The sequence below is a fragment of the Cucumis melo genome, chromosome 6, assembly GCF_025177605.1.
Source record: "Cucumis melo cultivar AY chromosome 6, USDA_Cmelo_AY_1.0, whole genome shotgun sequence".
NCBI lineage: Eukaryota > Viridiplantae > Streptophyta > Magnoliopsida > Cucurbitales > Cucurbitaceae > Cucumis > Cucumis melo.
In genome coordinates this window covers 20,815,258-20,833,059 of record NC_066862.1, presented here as the reverse complement: position 1 = coordinate 20,833,059, position 17,802 = coordinate 20,815,258, and the positions used below count along the sequence as shown (strand labels likewise).

The following is a 17,802-nucleotide window of genomic DNA, read 5'->3' as shown; positions in this document are numbered from 1 at the left end:
GTATATTAAGTTCTATATTTTCTAATTTCTTTGATTATATTATGCATACAACAATCTTAAGACAAATTTTCAAGCATCTAATTTAGGTTGGTTGAATAAGAATCGAAGAAATTAGCTTAAGTGTTGAAGGCTTTGTAAGGTTGGTGGCCAAGATAAGGAAAGAAAGGGGTTTGATGTGGATTTTGGCTAAGTGTGGAAAAGCTAGGCGTTTTGACATGCTAGGCGGCCAAAGGAATATCATGTGAACCAGCTCCAAAGACATGTCTAAGGCGTTTTGGTAAAGACAATACATGCTAGGCATTGAAAACCTCTTTTGTGCTAAGTTAGGTGTCATGGCAAGTCCAAGGAGGTGCTAGACGTGATGAGCTATACGGCCAAGGCAAGAGTCCTTGAGGTTAGCTAGCTAGTTAGCATGATGCTTGAAGGCCACACAAGGAAAGACTAACCTCTAGTTGGCAAGTGTGGTATGCGAAAAGGCTTGTGCTTGAGAGGTTAGGCAACATAAGCATGTTAAGGTGAGGCCTTGCAAGATGGTGAAGGTTAGGTGAGATGGGCCAAGAACTTAAGGGTGGAAGCTTGCGACCAAGTGTGAGGCAAGCCAAGTGAGGCGTCGTGGTCTTGGGGGGAGTCTTTGTAAGGTGAATTGAAGTTAGGCATTTGGGTGGACCCTAGGTGAAGTAAAGGAAGTTGGTTGAGTATAGAACAGGTGTTTGTAGCATGTAAAGAGTAAGTTTATGCAAGCAAAAGGTATCACCTTAGCTTTTACAGAGGACTCTACATAAGTGATTTTCAAACGGCTAATGCTCACAAACTACTCGTGCGCTTATCTTCAAATTTGTCCTAAATGAACCATATAAAAGCTTAGTTTGTGAGATAGGGCCGCTAGAGTGAAAGGAGGTAAGAAGAGTGTTTTTTAGAGTGAAGAAATGAGAAGAGGTCAGTTTCATTGGAAATCTGAGCAAGGTTGCTTGTTGGAAGCCCAAAGAGCTTAATACTTGAAATTTGAAGCTCAAATTTAGAGATAAGCTAATTAGGAAAATTCTAAGAAAGTTTGTTGAAGGAGTTGTTCCATTTTGAAGTTGGATTAAAAGATATAAATTTTTAAAGTTCGATGTTTATTTCTTACTTGTTCAGGTTTTTGGGTACATGTTGAATTGTGGTTGAGCATCAAGATGCAAGGCACTGTTGTTGCGCACGTCTTAAAGGTAAGAGAGGTTATTGGGTTCGATGGCATGTGTGCAACGTAGTTAGCGTACAGCTAAGCGGCATGGGGCACACGGTAAGGCCATGTGTCAAGTCATGCATGCAAATGAAGGGTGTCAAGAGGCGGTTAGGTGTTGTATCCATGGGCATGCAGAGTAAGGACATAAGGTTAGCATGTGACTAAGCATCTGGGGGGCTTGTGCGTGCGTATGCTACCTACCACCCATGCTCAATAGTCAGCATACCATGAGATTACTTTTTGGGCTATTTTTGTTATTTTTGGAAATTGTAAGTAAAGTTGGCATATTTTTGGATTAAGGAATTAATTTAAGATTAAAATATCTTATTTTAGAGCAAGAGGAAATTGGAAGAACTTATAGACCAAGAAGTTAAGCTATGAGTCGTGAGTGACCTTTCGAACCTTAAACTTATTTAGAAATGTTTGTTTGTCTGAAATGATTTATGAAATATTTTGTGAATGCAAACATGCTTATTGATTATTTTAAGTTGAATTAAACTATTAAGGAATGCTAGTTTGATAAATTCTTGTTTACACGAATCTTATCAAAACATTATGGTTGAAAAACTAATTTACAAAAGCTAAACTTGATATTCACATGTAGGTTTGGAAACACTTAAGTTTTCTATTGTGAATGTTTTATGTTTTCAAACTTGTACCCTAGACCATGGATTTGAAATTTATAAATTACAGACTCTCGTCGCTCGAGAGATAATGTTCGAGGTCGAAGAGGTCTGGGCTTATAGGTCTTTTAGGGACCCATCATCATCTATGTCAGGCTTTGGGCTGTATATGGGGGTGGTTTAGCTCTTTGGGGGCATCTGCATGCATATCAAAGGACTATGGGCACCGACGAGGGTTTTGTCATAACACGGGACACATGATTATTGGTGTTGGTTGTATGGAGATTACTCCACAAGGAAACTAGATTACAGTGGTGATTTGAGGGTACATGGATTTACGTGATCTATGGAGGATTTTTAGTTATTTATGACAAAACATGATTTATATTTTACAATGTTCGATATTGCTAGGTTTTGCTAAAATTGATATTAAGATTTGCAATTTACATGCTTTTGTTAATAAACATGTTTCCAAATATATTCAAAAAGGAAAATATATATGTTTTATCAAATTGTCACTCACTGAGCTTGTTTAGCTCATGCTTTCGAAATTGTTTTATTTTTCTCTCCTTTTAGGTAGCCTGATAGTTACCAAAATCTGAGCATATTGACTGTTGATGTTGCTTCTGATCACACTTAGTATGTGTTTGTACATTAGCTTGCTTTCGAGTTTAGTGATAGGGGTTGAGTCCTGGTATACTTGTGTTTTCACTGTGTTGTATATGCTGGTTGTTGAAATGTATTAAACGATTATTGTGTAACTAGCCTCTATAAGGCTTATGGTTATGTATAAAAGTTTGTCACTAGTTTAGCATAATTGTTATTTGGTATGTTGGTTACGGCTAGTGCGTGATATCGGAGAAGATAACATTCACTGTCCGTCCATCATGTTTCCTTTTGAGACATTGTGGATGGTTCGAGAGGGGGTGTGCTTATCTCAAGATTTGTCATTTTGGTCTTGCGACATAATTGAGATGTAGATTTTGATATTTCTATCGTAAACCTCTCTTTGCAGAATCAATGGAGTAAGAACAACCATGCACGATGGGGTACATGATCGTTGACGTGCCTCTCATATGTATCATAATAAATTAATTTATGTGTCATTGAGGTTCTATTTCTGCAACTACGCTACATAATAAGACATGATCATCGCATACAATATACTCGCTATGTCCCTAGGTAAGGGATCGTGCAATAAAAGGCACACATCCTTTCCATAAGTAACTGTGAGACTCGTTCCTGAAAAGAAAGTAAACGATTGTATAAGAGTGTAAATGATTCTGCAGGAAAATAAACGATCGTGTAAGACAAACTAAACAATCGTATAAGAAGAAAACGAGGATAAAAGATCATGCAAAAGAGATAGAACAATTTTACAAGAGACTGAATAATCATATAAGAGGTAGACAATCGTGTAAAAGGTTAAAATAACGGGTAGAGTACTAAACGATTATGTAGGAAATTAAAAAGGCTCTTGAGATTAATTATCAGATTAGTGGAGTGTGTTCCAGGTGTCATAACATGCGAAGACTTAGAATTTAGTTAACCAAGAGCTAAAAGAATTATAGGAGTTTAAAGAATGACTAGTCCAACTTAGGATTAATATAAATATGAGAAGAAGACAAAAGGAAAAGATAATTCTTCTAAGATTTTACAAGAGAAAGCTAAAGATTGTTAAGTAAGAAGAAAACCAGAGAAGGGAACTTAGCATAGTGAGTGGTTTTCCATTTGAAGATTTTGCATTATAATTATGATTGTAAATTTGGTTGAAATGTGAATTACATCTTTCTTCGCTTGGGGAAATGACTTTTTGAAATATCCTTATGGTTATAATTTGATTTTACAATATTATTTACAAAATAAATTATAAAATGCAAAAAAAAAAAAATGTTATTAACGAGTGTTATTAAAAATCAATTATAGCATTGTTTTTATAACTACAAAAATGCTATAGAAAGACCATTAACATTAAAATTCATGTTTGAGAATTGGTATTTTTAGCTTTTTTCATTACGGAGAATAATGCTAATAAAAATAAGATACTTTTCGATAATGTATCTAAAATTGCTATAAAACATCTTTTATCACGTTCTTTATTGCTACAAAAACTTTTTATGGTACTTTTTTCAATAGGATGAAATGTTTCTATAACATTGAATTAAAGTTATCACATTTTAGCTTTCTATGGTGCTATAAATAGCTCTACAAAAAACGCTATGAAAATTCAAAGACTTTCAATAACATCGGCTACAATAACGTCGGCTACGACAATATGTACAAAAAGCTACAAAGATTATTTTATAGCATTTTTTAAATATGATTAAAAACACTATTGAAACGTTTTGATAGACTTTTCCAACGTAATAAAAAAACACTATTATACCTTTTCAATAGAGTTTTTTTTTCACGCTATGAAAAGTCTTTATAGCATCATATATATGCTATCACAACGGACTTTTTATAGTATTTTTTTATAGCTTTGTAAAAATGCTATGGAAAAGTCACGGACTTTCAATAACATGGAATATGAAAACATCCCGAAAATACTATCAAAAGTATACGATAGCGTTTTTTTATGCTATCATAACTAATATTTCTTGTAGTGATATTGTTGGTGAAAATCATGTCAAAAAAATTTATGAGAAATTTCAAGGCAATGATTTCAATTGATAGCCATAAGAAATGTCATTCTTTGTCTTTGGACAGATTTTGAAAAGTCATATTATTGCAATGTTGAGGCATAGAAACATTATGCATAATATTTATACAAAAAATCACATTTTGAGTAAACTAGATAAACACACTCTGATGTGTATGGTGAAAATTTTGCAAAAATCTATGGGAAACCATTAGAGACAAGTATATATATGACAGAGTGTCATAACAATGAATTTCATAGTTAAAAACGTTTTGATCTATAAAATAAATAGATTCCAAAATTTACATTGTGTGAGAAATGTCTTCCCATGCTTGAAGATTATTGGTATATTGTATGAAAATTCCCTAAATGAAAATGTAGGAAATTTCTTGTGAATTATGGAAAGGTTGAGACCTTCTTCAAATTTTTCGTTGTCGTGGGGTGTTGAGAAAAGTGACTATTCCAAATCATAATCCAAGTTTTAGAGTATTTGATAACAATTTAAAAGAAGGTTGGAATATATTTGAATTGTATACAAAAAATGTTGTATACATCTTTAGTGAATAATAAAAAGTCTCGACATATGTGACAAAAACTTAATACAATAAGACAACTACTTCCTAGTGGAATTATGGTACGATTGGTTTTGTAAAGTCAAAGATAATATTGCGGATCCCCTTGTAAAAAGTCTGACCAGAGAGTTGTTTCAAACAAAGTACAGAAAGGAGAATGGGATAAATCCTTTAATTTTAAAAGTTAACCAGAGAGTCCACCCAGCCTAATTGACTAGAGATCCCAAGAGATAAGTTCAACGAGAAAATAACCTCTGGATAATTTATTGAGCAGTGAGTTGATTTTTTTAACTCATTCTAAAGATGATGAGACAATGAAAATATGCTTTTAGGGTAAGCATTATGATTTTAATCATTTCTATAAGTGGTTGAATAATCATTTATGCAAAGATCAAAATATACAGTTCTTTCTAGGAATCATCTATACGAGTATGAAGGGACCACTTCTATATGAATTTTAAGGAAAATTCTCTAAAACACTCATGAGACGAGGCGGTGTCCAAGGCTAAAATGTACACAATAATCGGAACATACTTTGTCATAATGATAAACTGTGTGACTTCAATTGTCTAAGTTTACCCTAGAATGGTTGACACTTCAAGGCATCAAGTCCACTAATTAGCTAAGTAAAGTCGATTGTTGGTCACTAAGGAAAGTTCAAAGTCTTTACAACTTATCTCGATGCAGATTCTTTATTGGGAAATACATAACATTTTCTTTTTCATTTTGTCTTAAATTATTAACTTACCATTTATAGGAGGTGTTGGAATAAATGGTGTGTGACCAATCGTATAAAGTTGCATTGTTTCACGAATGAACATTTTTGTTCGAAAATAACCTATTTGAATAAGAGATGCCATTATTTGAATGGTCATAAATAGTCTAAAATACACTTATTATTCGAATTTTTTTAGAACATTTTTCCATAATGATTTTCTCTCATAGAGATTTCTCCCTTTAATAAACTTTGTTCAAGTTCAATTTATTTCCACAAAGTATAGTTCGTTAGATCTTTTAGACGAGGTGCTGCTTCCATGAGAAAGTTAATCTATTCTATCTTGGGAGATAATTACTCATGAAACTCAGACGCTAGAGTGAGTAAAATTGTGTTAAAGAAACAATGTGAATTCATTGGGCTCATATTATATTCTTTATACTAGGTTCAATATCTTCTAACTTCTTTGATGATATTATCCATACAACAATTTTCTATACTTCATGGGATTGTGCTTTTACACATCTTTCATTTGTCATCTGGTATCTTAAGTATCGACTTACTGCATACTTCTTTGAACCAATGCTTGCCTCTTGTTTAAAGTGTATGTATGAATATGGAATTTTGGTTCGAAATATGTGACTAGACTAGGCGACTAAGTTAGGGTCATGCAATAAAAGGGGCTGACACCTACTTATGTGTTGCTTATGCCTAATGATATGTCAATTACGTACAAGTTTTCCTCTCTCTCTTGTCCAAGTGTAAGCGAAAAGAGAGGTTTCCTGGATAAACCAGGATCGGATGTAGGAAATTTTTATTACTTAAGGTTATAACTCGTGGTCTTACTTCATGCAGTATCTATACAGTATAATTATATTCACAATATCATCTAATCTAAATATGAGTATACTACATGTGTGGAGAAACAAGATGGAAGCAGATGTAGTGGTTATGCATGATATGAACTTAGTTTAGCCTAGGTGATGTAAATAAAGGAATTTCTATGTAACCAGACGAAATACAAGGTTAATAAGTTGATTGAGGTGATACAAATCGTTAATTAACTTCAAAGTTAGGGCGATTCTCTATTAGATACCTTTGCTATACCTACTTACCTTTCATGATGCAAATACTCAAAGTTACTGGACGATTTGCATCTAATCTATTTAACTGCATTATTTACAACTCATTCTATATTAAGCCGAGCAACCTCTCGATGTCTTATCGTCACACACACTCACATTCCTAATATGTATGTTAAGGAAGACTTCAGTGACAAGATTGTATTTCTAATTTCTCATCACCGCTTGTTTAGTTAAATCCAGTCATTACTCTCTCGAGTGACAACATGAAATGTCTCATTCTTTCTCTTGAATAGAATGATGTATTGATTATAACACTTAACTGAATAAGATAAATAATACAAACATCTAGATTCTCTAATACTAATTATGCCTTGCATTATATCATGCTTATAAAGAACTAATGTTATGGAAAGATAAATAAATGAGTGAAAGTGGTGGTAAATTGCATTTACAGTTAAAACTTTAGGTCTTTCGATCGTTGGGTTCAGATTACAAATACAAAATAAAAAGAAAGTACAAGTGAAAGCATGAAGAAATGAGTCGAGTCGTTAAACATAATTTCCCATGCTCATTGGCTCCATTTTTTGCCTATTACAACTGAGGGGGAGAATGAGATATGGATGCCTCTCAACTATGCTCAAAGCTTTCACCTAAAACACAAAAGGGAGGTAAGGAATGAAGTTGAGCTTGTTCTCCAAATTTCTTGCTCTCATTTTGTTATAAAAAGAGATAACCATGTATTTATAAGCGACGAGTAATGGGACTTAACATTGTCTGGATGCCATTAATTCTCTAATAAAGTTGTGCGACACTGCATACGTCCCTTTCGTCCTTTTCTGATATTTGCATCAACTATTCTTGTCTTCTAACGACATGGATTACCTAGCATCATCCCACTTATCATCTTGTTGTCACACGCCTCATCGCTTTATGTTTGTCACGTAGTTACTCCTTTTTTTTTGGCCAAAAAATCTTGCATTTAAACATGAAAATAATGATCAACATGCATTTTACTCTGTTGACACTTGTAGCGAGACAATCATCTTATTTTATCTTGATCGAAAACTAACTTCGTAATTAAAACAAAAAAAGATTATATTAAATTATTTTCTTGCGCTTTTTCTTGTCACCAATCAAACCCCCCATATTACTACAATATTAGATTCTTGAAATTTGCTAATGTTTTTTATTTCTTGATTGGAAGTCTTACCACGAATTGTCTTGGGACCCCGACTTGCTTTATACTACCTACAATTTGTTGAGTATGTTGGGTAAATTCTTTGTTTGAAGGGCTTTTTAGGTAGTGACTATGCTTATAACCTAATTGATTTGTCCAAGATTGTATCATCTCTTAGTCTATCACATATATCTTAGTTTCAATTATATCAATTCTTTTGTTCAAAAGAGATTAGTTTGTGCACATTTTCACCCTTAACGACCTTACCTAAAAAGTACCTTTCATGGATACTTGAAGGTATCAAGGGTATTAGTCCCTCACTTTGTATGCATCAGATCTAATCTAGAAGATGGAGCAGAAGAATGTCGTCCAAGCTCAAAAAGACTCAACCCAACTTTGAAGAAAGTTGTGATGAAAGAAGTGCTCAAGCTCAACGATGCCAGCATAATCTATCTCGTTTTGGATAGCACATGGGTGAGCCTAATTCATATAGTTCCAAAGAAGATAGGGATGACGTGGTGAAAAACAAAAAAGGAGAGATGGTGCCAACAAGAGTGCAAATCGGGTAGAGAATGTGCTTAGACCATCGTAAGTCAGACGAGGTAACTAAAAAAAGACTATTTCTCTATCCCTTTTTTAGATTAAATGATAGAAAGATTAGTGAATTTATTTTTTTTTTCCTCTCTTTTTTTGCTTTCTAGATGGTTTCTTGGGATTTTATCAAATCTCCATTGCACAAGAAGATCAAAATAAAACAACTTTTACTTGTGATTACAATACTTGTGAATTTAGACATATGCCTTTTGATTTATGTAATGCACTCGACAGTTTTCCAAGATGCATGATGAGCATACCCTCTAATTTTGTAGGGAAATGTATAGAAGTCTTTATGGATGACTTTACCGTGTATGGAAATAATTTTGATGAATGCTTGAGTAGTTTAAAGTTGATTTTGAAAAGATGCATTGAAACTAACCTTGTGTTGAACTATAAGAAAGGTCATTTTATGGCTTCACATGATAGTGTCCTCAAAAGATATAGAGGTAGACAAGGCTTAGATAGATGTTATTCAAAACTTGCCATATCCATTTTGTATTAGAGACATTAGATTATTCCTAGGAAGTGCGGGTTTTTACAGGCACTTCATTAAGGACTTTTCTAAAATTGTCTTGCTTCTACCAACTCTTTTGCAAAAACATGTGCCTTTTGTTGTATAGGATATATGTAGAAAAGCATTTGACTTGTTCAAGAAGAAGTTGACTACCACTTCAATTCTCAAACTACTTAGATGAGACCTCTCATTCGAGATCATGTGTGATGCTAGCAATCAATCATTAGAAGCGGTGTTTGGGCAAAGGATTGACAAAAAAGTGCATGTTATCTACTATGCATCAAGGAGTTTAAACCCTACTCAAGAAAATTACACAACAACAAAAAAAAGTTTCTTGCTATTGTTTTTACTTTAGGCAAATTTAGAAGTTATGTAATTGGCTCTCTAATAAATCTCTTTACCCGTCATGTAACAATTAGGTACTTGGTTGCAAAGAAGGAGTCCAAACCAAGGCTTGTATGGTGGGTTCTTCTCTTGTAGTGAGTTCTTCTCTTGCAGGAGTTCAACCTCACAATTAAAGATAGGAAGGGAGCCGACAACTTTGTAGTGAATCACCTTAGTCGAATCATGTAAAAGCAAGAAGAAACTCCATTGAGAGGAGTCTTTCCAGATGAGCATATTTTTTAAGTCAACAAGCTAACCTCGTGGTATGATGACATAGTAAATTACTTAGTCACAGGTAATCTTCCTTCCGATCTTTCTTTTGCTTAAAGATCGAAATTACATAATGATGCTAGATACTATATTTTTTGGAATCTCCTCACTTGTGGAAATATTGTTTTGACCAACTAATTAGGAAGTGTGTTCCGGAGCATGAATTCGAGTTTATCTTATCGTTCTATCATGAACAAGCATGTAGAGGCCACTTTAGTCCAAAATGAACTACTAGAAAAATATCAGATAGTGAATTGGTTTGAATAACTTTGTCTGCCAATGCATATTCTTTTTTAAAGTCTCGTGTAAAATGCCAAAAAACTAGATCACTATCTAGTTGATCTAGTTGGAAGGAAATGCCCATACAATCTATTTTACCATGTAAAATTATGTAGGTGCTTGTTTGTATGTACATGATGTGTTCTAAGCTATCATAGATGTGGAATGTGAGCTCTAAGTATGCGACTAAACTAGGCGACTAAGATAGAGCATGCGATAAAAGGGGCTAACGCCTACTTAAGCTTTGATGTGTCTAATGTCATGTACATACAAGTTTTCCTCTCTCTTCTCCAAGTGTAAGCTATGATGATAGAGGTTTCCTGAGTAAGCTAGGGTTAACATAGGAAATCATTGCACTCAAGGTTATAACATGCGATTTAACTTCATGCGATATCTACACAGTATAAACGTATTCACAATATTATCTACCTTATGCATGCTTATATTACGTGCGTGGAGAAACAAGATGGAGGTGGATGTAATGGTTATGCATGATATGAACTCAGCTTTGTTTAGATGATATGAATGAAGGAATGTCAATGTAACCGGATGCAATACAAGGTTAATTAGTTGATTGATGCGATACAAATCATTAATTAACTTCAAATTTAGGGCAAGCCTCCTCTTAATGCCTTCACCACACTTGCTCATCTTTCGAGATGTAAATACTCAAAGTTAGCATACAATTTATTTCTAATTTATTTGATCGCATTATTTACAACTTATTCTATGTTAAAGCGAACAACCTCTCAGTGCCTTCTCGTCATACACACTCGCATTTCTTATGTGTATGTTGAATAGGAATTCAATAATAAGATTTTATTGTTACATTATATAGTTTTCACTGCTTGTTTAGTTATGTCCATGTCATCACTCTTTCGAATGACAATATTCACTACTTCATTCTTTCTGTCGATCAGAATGAGATATTGATTGGCACACTTAACTAAACAAGATAAATAATACAAACATCTACATTCTATGCTACTAATTACACCGTATGTTTTATCATGCTTACAAAGAGCTAATATTGTGAAGATATAGAGAAATGGAAGAATGAAAGTAGTAGGAATTTGCATTTATAGATAAAACTTTAGGCCTTTCGATAATATGGTTCAAATTACAAATACAAAGTAAAAAGAAAATACGAGTGAAAGCAAAAAGAAGTGTGGGTCGAGCCTATGAGCATAATCTTTTATGCTCATTGGCTCCATTTTCTGCCTATTACATTGAGGGGGGGGGGGGGAGATGCTTTAAGCTCTCACCGAAAACACAAACGGGAGGTGAGGGATGAGGGATGAAGTTGAGCTTGTTCTCTAAATTCTCTCACCCATTCTTCCAAGGAGATAACCTCGTATTTATAGGTGAGGACCAATGAGACTTAACATCGTCTGAGCTTCATTAATTCTTTGATAAAGTAGCGTGGTGCCGCAAAAGTCTCTTTCTTCTCTTTTGACATTCGTGCCAACCATTTTTGTCTTCTAGCAATGTAGATCGCTTAGCATCATTTCACTTATCTCTTGGTTGTCCTGCGTTTCATCGCTTGTCGTTGTCGCTTGGCTACTCCTCTTTCTTTCGTCTAAATATTATTATTTTATTATACACTTGTCTGACCGAACGAACAGCAACGACAACGCATGCACTTGTGGAGGTATCAACAAATCTAGATTAAGTTCAACAAATTTATTATTATTATTAAGTTCCATCGAGGTACCCATTTTGTGGAGGTATCAACAAATCTAAATTTGTCTATCTCCTCACCCCCTCCAAAAAATGGGTACCTCGATGGAACTTAATAATAATAATAAATGTAATTTTTTTTACATGGAATGATTTCCCCAAAATGTATTTAATTTTTTTTTATCAAACTTCCAATGGCCTTTGGCATCGTTGTGAGATCGTCGATAGTTATCATTAACTTCCTATGGTTAATACTTGATGGTATATCCCAACCAAATTAAAATTATGACTTTTTTTTTTTACCATTTTTCAACGATTTCATGTGTCAAATAAAGTGTGTTTTCTTGTAGTGTTATAAGGTACAATGAGTGGGTAATATTTTTTAAATTTCAAACTTGTTACGTGGAATGATTTCCCCAAAATGTTTGTCGAAGAAAAAACCGTTCACAATTATTGATTGTAGAACATGAAAAAAAAAAAAAGAATAAAACAACAAAAATGTTAACATAATAATTAGTGTAAAAGTTAATTAAATCAACCGAGAAAAATTTATGTGAAAATTTGTTACAACTACATAAAAATGTCTCTTCAAAACTTTGGTTACGAAAAAAGTATTTCAAATCCACATTTGAATAGAAACAAAAGATATAATATCTTATTATAGAGTTTTGAACACATCATTTTCTAAAAGTTCATTAATACCAACCCAATTAACATCTAATATCAGAAGTTCGATCTCCAAAGACACATTATAAACAATATTACGTTAAGAGAAAGAAAAAAAAAACAATAATATTAACATAGGTCAATATCATGAATAATGTGTGTGATAAATTATAAAATTTAAATATTTTTTATGAAAGGAAGAACCAATTTGAATGTGGCGACGGAATGTTGAGAAACGATATAATTGATTTATATGTGAACTTTGATCCCTAATCCCAGACTCAAAACAAAATTTGATTCAAGGAGAGAAAGTGCATTTAGGTAATGGTCATCATAACATGTGATGAAAACATTGACATGCATTCTATTAATTTCCCTATCTTATTTTTTTTTTATAAATTTTATATTATTATTATTTAAAATAATCTCTCTTATTATTCTTGTTATTGTTTCTACTATTTATGTATTTGTTTTTTTGTAAAAAAAAACTGGTTCATATTTTTGACACTACCTACAAAGATCATACTTTCAAACAAGTCGGTACTAAAAAATATTTAAACATGCTCAAGAAACATTAAAAACTAATAATATATAAAAATCGAACTTACAAGAACGTACAAACGAATGAAAAATTAGTAAAGATGATCAATATTTTACATCTCGTCAAGTATATTTAAAAACAAATTCAATAAGTTGATTTTGAATCAACTTTTAGAACAATAAGTACTTGTAAATATATATAATGACTAATTTCTATTATTAGTTGCCATGATTACCATCAAGGAAAACTGGATAGCAGTTTTAACACTAACACATACATTTGTACATACGTATGTAGGTATGTGTATATATATAAAGATCATAAAGTTAAGGGAGACTAATCACCTATACTAAATCCACTAGTGCCACCACATGCCTTCCATTGAACAACTTTGATTACTGTCCACTTACAAACTCGATGATATATCATTATTTTAAATTATTAATTCATAGAACTTTATAGTTGTCATTAATAATGATTTGACATCAACAAAAAACATTTTTAGTATGTAAAAAATTATAATAAGAGTAATTTTGAGAAAAAGTTGTCAAATATAGTAACGAAAACTTTTATATTAAATGTTTTTTTATCATACATGTTCAAATGAAAATTAATTTTAGAATTTTTTTCTCAATTAATCCAAACAAACACTTAATTTAGATTTTGTTTCCTTTAATGAGACGTATAAAGTTTGTTTTATCTTTTTGAATTTTATTGTTTTATAGGTGGATAGAGGAAGCATCGACATAATATAATTCAACTAATTAACATTATATTATATTTGTATATCAACAAACATTGTTTATTTTACAAAGATATTAACTTACAATAAAAAATAGTGGTTTGAGGTCACAACACAATCAAAACATGTAGCTACAATCACAATCATAATTAAAGGAACTAATAGAACAAGAACGTTAAAAGCATCAAATACATGGGAGAAAAACACACATCAAACTCAAGAGGATTCAAGGAGATGGACCCATTTGAATCCTCTAAATAGAAGTCTCAAGCCACAAATGAAACTTTCGACTGCACAATTTGACTAACCACAAAAGGATAGATACAATATAGGTCAATTAGATACAAAAATTACGCTCATGTATGATATCATAGATAATTTCACATCAAACCCTTCTTCACACTTTAAATGATTAATTGTGCTAAAATAATGAAAAATCTAATTCAACTTTGTGTTCCAATCTGTCATTAATCAGAACTCTTGTGGTAGTGCACATAATAAATAAATATAAACTAAATAATTAGGCCTATTTTTAATAAGTAAACTTTCACAAAATATAACAAAACACCAAATTATTTGCCGTCCGTGTAACAAAGTGTAACGCCCCGAAGCTCGAGGTAAAAATTTTCGCATTTTAAGTGAATTTTAATAATATAATATTAATTATATTATTAGTATCGGGTATTATTGTCATTCAATTTTAATGTTAATATATTTTTTTCCTTTTACTATTTAATTAAAATAAATATTAATATTATTATTTAATATTATTATAATTATTTAATAGTAATATGTTATTATAAATTATATTTACTTTGATTAATATATATTATTATTGATTATTAAGAGAATTAATTAATATTAATATTTAATCATTAGTTATAATTATTATTATATAATATATATATATATATATTATTATTATTATTATTAAAAGTTATATATATATATATATATATATATATATATATATTAAAGTTTTTTTTAAAAAAAAAAGAAAAGAAAAACCCTAAGTTCGCGCCGCCCCCCCCCCCATCGAAATTTTTCTTCTTCTCTTCCGTTTCCTCCTTCCTCACGCCGCGCCACCGATAAACCCGAGCCCCATCCATCTCCTCTTCTTCCTCCATCTCTTCCTTCCCCGTCTCTGCCTCGCCACCATCACCATCATCTCTCCTTCTTTTCTTCTCCTTCATCTTCTTCTTTACAGCCCCTCACCGACGACAGCAGACGTTCGTCCGCCGCGGCCTCCATCCATTTCCGTTTCGCCTCCAACCGCCGGCAGCCGATAACTCCCTCTCTCTCTTCGTTTCTACCACCGCCGGCTTACTCTCCGTCATCAGCTCGTGTTTCCGACGCCGACAGAGCACGGAGGGAAGCGCCGTTGTTCGCCGGAAGGAAGAAGCCCCAGAACAGTGCTGCCGTTTTTCGTCCAACCCGACCCGGTTCCAAGCTGACCCGAACCCGTTTCCGGTCCGAGCCACACAATCCGGGTGAGCCGAGCTGAGTAAGCCGAGCCGAGTGAGCCGCGAGCCGAGCCGCGAGCCGAGTGAGCCGAGCCGCGAGCCGAGTGAGCGAGCTGCGAGCTGAGTGAGCCGAGCCGCGAGCCGAGCCGCGAGCCGAGTGAGCCGAGCCGCGAGCCCAGCCGAGCCGAGCCGAGACCAAGCCGAGCCGAGCCGAGCTCCTTGTTTCACCAAGCCACCTAAGCCTTCCTTCCTCCGCTCCGGGTCACGGTGAGTCTTCGGTAAGGATTGTTTTCGATGAATTCTCTAATGTTGCTACATCCGATTAGAGTTTGAATATTGGAATAAGTTATGGCCCTACTTTTCTCCCTTGAAGGTAGTTCAGAGTTGACACTTGGGTTCTCGGGTCTCGCGGTAGGCCTGGTTGGAGATAGCTTCCTTTCCTTGGGTAAGTCAACGGATGTCGCTTCCGACCTTTTTAAACGACTTCTACTAAAGTCATCAACTAAAACTTTCATGTTTCGTTAGGTGGATCTGTCGAGCGTAGATTTCGATCGAGGGGCATAACTGAGTATCAGGTAAGGGTTTTCCTACTACTGGACCTTGAATCCAGACTGAAAACGTAGTAATCCACAGGGGATTACACGTTAGTGACTGTATTGAATAATTGTATGCGTGTTGACTGTTAAGTACTGATATTATATTTTGTCTGATGAAAATATACTGTGACTGCTATTTGTGGATTGAGATTTTATGTTGATGGACCTTAAAAATACGGTTCAGTATGTAGTAAAACACTGGTCTGGATGTGGTTCATGGAGTTTGGACGGGGAAGGACAGTGAGTCCGGTTTTGGGTTGGCTAGTCGATTGGATCTAGGGTTTTCCCTAATGGTGTGCGAGTTGGTAATGCATATAGCAACTGAGGGTGTAGATGTTTAAACCTATACTATCTGACTGACAAAGCCTATGGCGGGACTGTGATATGAATGCCGTTGGGATGTGACTGATGTAGACAGTTTAGTTTGGACTGAGGGGTAACGGTTAGCTTCATCTATGGGGTAGTGTGCCTTACGGATATGTGCGTCCTTCGGGAGCACTAGACTGATATGTGCATCCTTCGGGAGCACTAGACTGATATGTGCGTCCCTCGGGAGCACTAGACTGATATGTGCATCCTTCGGGAGCACTAGACTGATATGTGCATCCTTCGGGAGCACTAGACTGATATGTGCATCCTTCGGGAGCACTAGACTGATTTGTGCGTTCCACGGAACCACTAGACTGTTATGTAGGGTACCCCCGAATAGGAAGTTAACTGTTGTCCCCTAACGGGTCCAGTAGTGGGTCCCTTACTGGGTATGTTTATACTCACCCTTTCTCTTCTTTAACTTTTCAGGTAGGGGTACAGCGAGGGGCAGACCGACGAGAGGCAGGAAGGATGCGTGAAGGCCATATGGACGCGTCTGGTTTTCTTATCGCTTCCGCTATGTATTTTGTCAGAATGTTTTGATTTGTGATTTTGAACTGGTGACTTGATATTTTTATTTTGTGACTTTTTTTTTTGATTTATTTAAAATAGGGCCCGAAACTGTCTTTTGTAAGGTTTCAAATGTTTTAATGAATCGTAATTGGTCCGTTTTAAATCTTATGTTAAATGGTCGAGTTTTGGTATTTGGTAGTGATCTCAGCTTAGTCCGGAAAGTTGGGTCGTTACAGTTGGTATCAGAGCCTAAGTTTTAGGTTCTGTAGACTGACTTATAATGTGAGTCTGTGTTTTGTGTCCTTATGGCTGAAACGATCCTTGCCGCTCGTCAGGTACGCTCTCATGAAAATATATGTATAACTCTACATGCATTACCTTACCTAAGTTAAACTACAAATTCAATTACCATTTCTGACTAAAGGAATCGTTGGTGGTTGTTAGGGAAATGCCACCAAGGAGAGGTGCACAAAGGGGTGGCCGAGGAGGCCGAGGAAGGGGAGCAGGACGCGTTCAGCCTGAGGTGCAGCCTGTAGCCCAAGCCCCTGACCCGGCTGCGCCAGTTACTCATGCGGACCTAGCCGCCATGGAGCAGAGGTTTAGAGATATGATTATGCAGATGCGGGAGCAGCAGAAGCCTGCCTCGCCAACTCCGGCGCCAGCTCCAGCGCCAGCTCCAGCACCAGTTCCTGCTCCAGCTCCGGCTCCGGTACCAGTTGCGCCCCAGTTTGTGCCGGATCAGTTGTCAGCAGAGGCTAAGCATCTGAGGGATTTCAGGAAGTATAATCCCACGACGTTCGATGGGTCTTTGGAGGACCCCACCAGGGCTCAGATGTGGTTATCGTCCTTGGAAACCATATTCCGTTACATGAAATGCCCTGAGGATCAGAAGGTTCAGTGTGCTGTTTTTATGTTGACTGACAGAGGTACTGCATGGTGGGAGACTACAGAGAGAATGCTAGGTGGTGATGTGAGTCAGATCACGTGGCAGCAGTTCAAGGAGAGTTTCTATGCGAAATTCTTCTCTGCCAGTTTGAGAGATGCCAAGCGGCAGGAGTTTCTGAACTTAGAGCAGGGTGACATGACAGTGGAGTAGTATGATGCGGAGTTTGACATGTTATCCCGCTTCGCTCCCGAGATGATAGCGACCGAG

At 35.2% G+C, this 17,802-nt stretch overlaps 1 long non-coding RNA gene across 1 annotated transcript; it reads left to right on the top strand.

Annotated features, from left to right (window-relative positions):
• The first annotated feature begins 15,116 nt into the window (after nt 1-15,116).
• On the top strand, nt 15,117-15,739 carry LOC127149891 (uncharacterized). Its single transcript, XR_007821746.1, has 3 exons — nt 15,117-15,438; nt 15,545-15,616; nt 15,697-15,739. It is a non-coding gene; the product is annotated as an uncharacterized LOC127149891 (long non-coding RNA).
• Nucleotides 15,740-17,802: the final 2,063 nt, after the last annotated feature.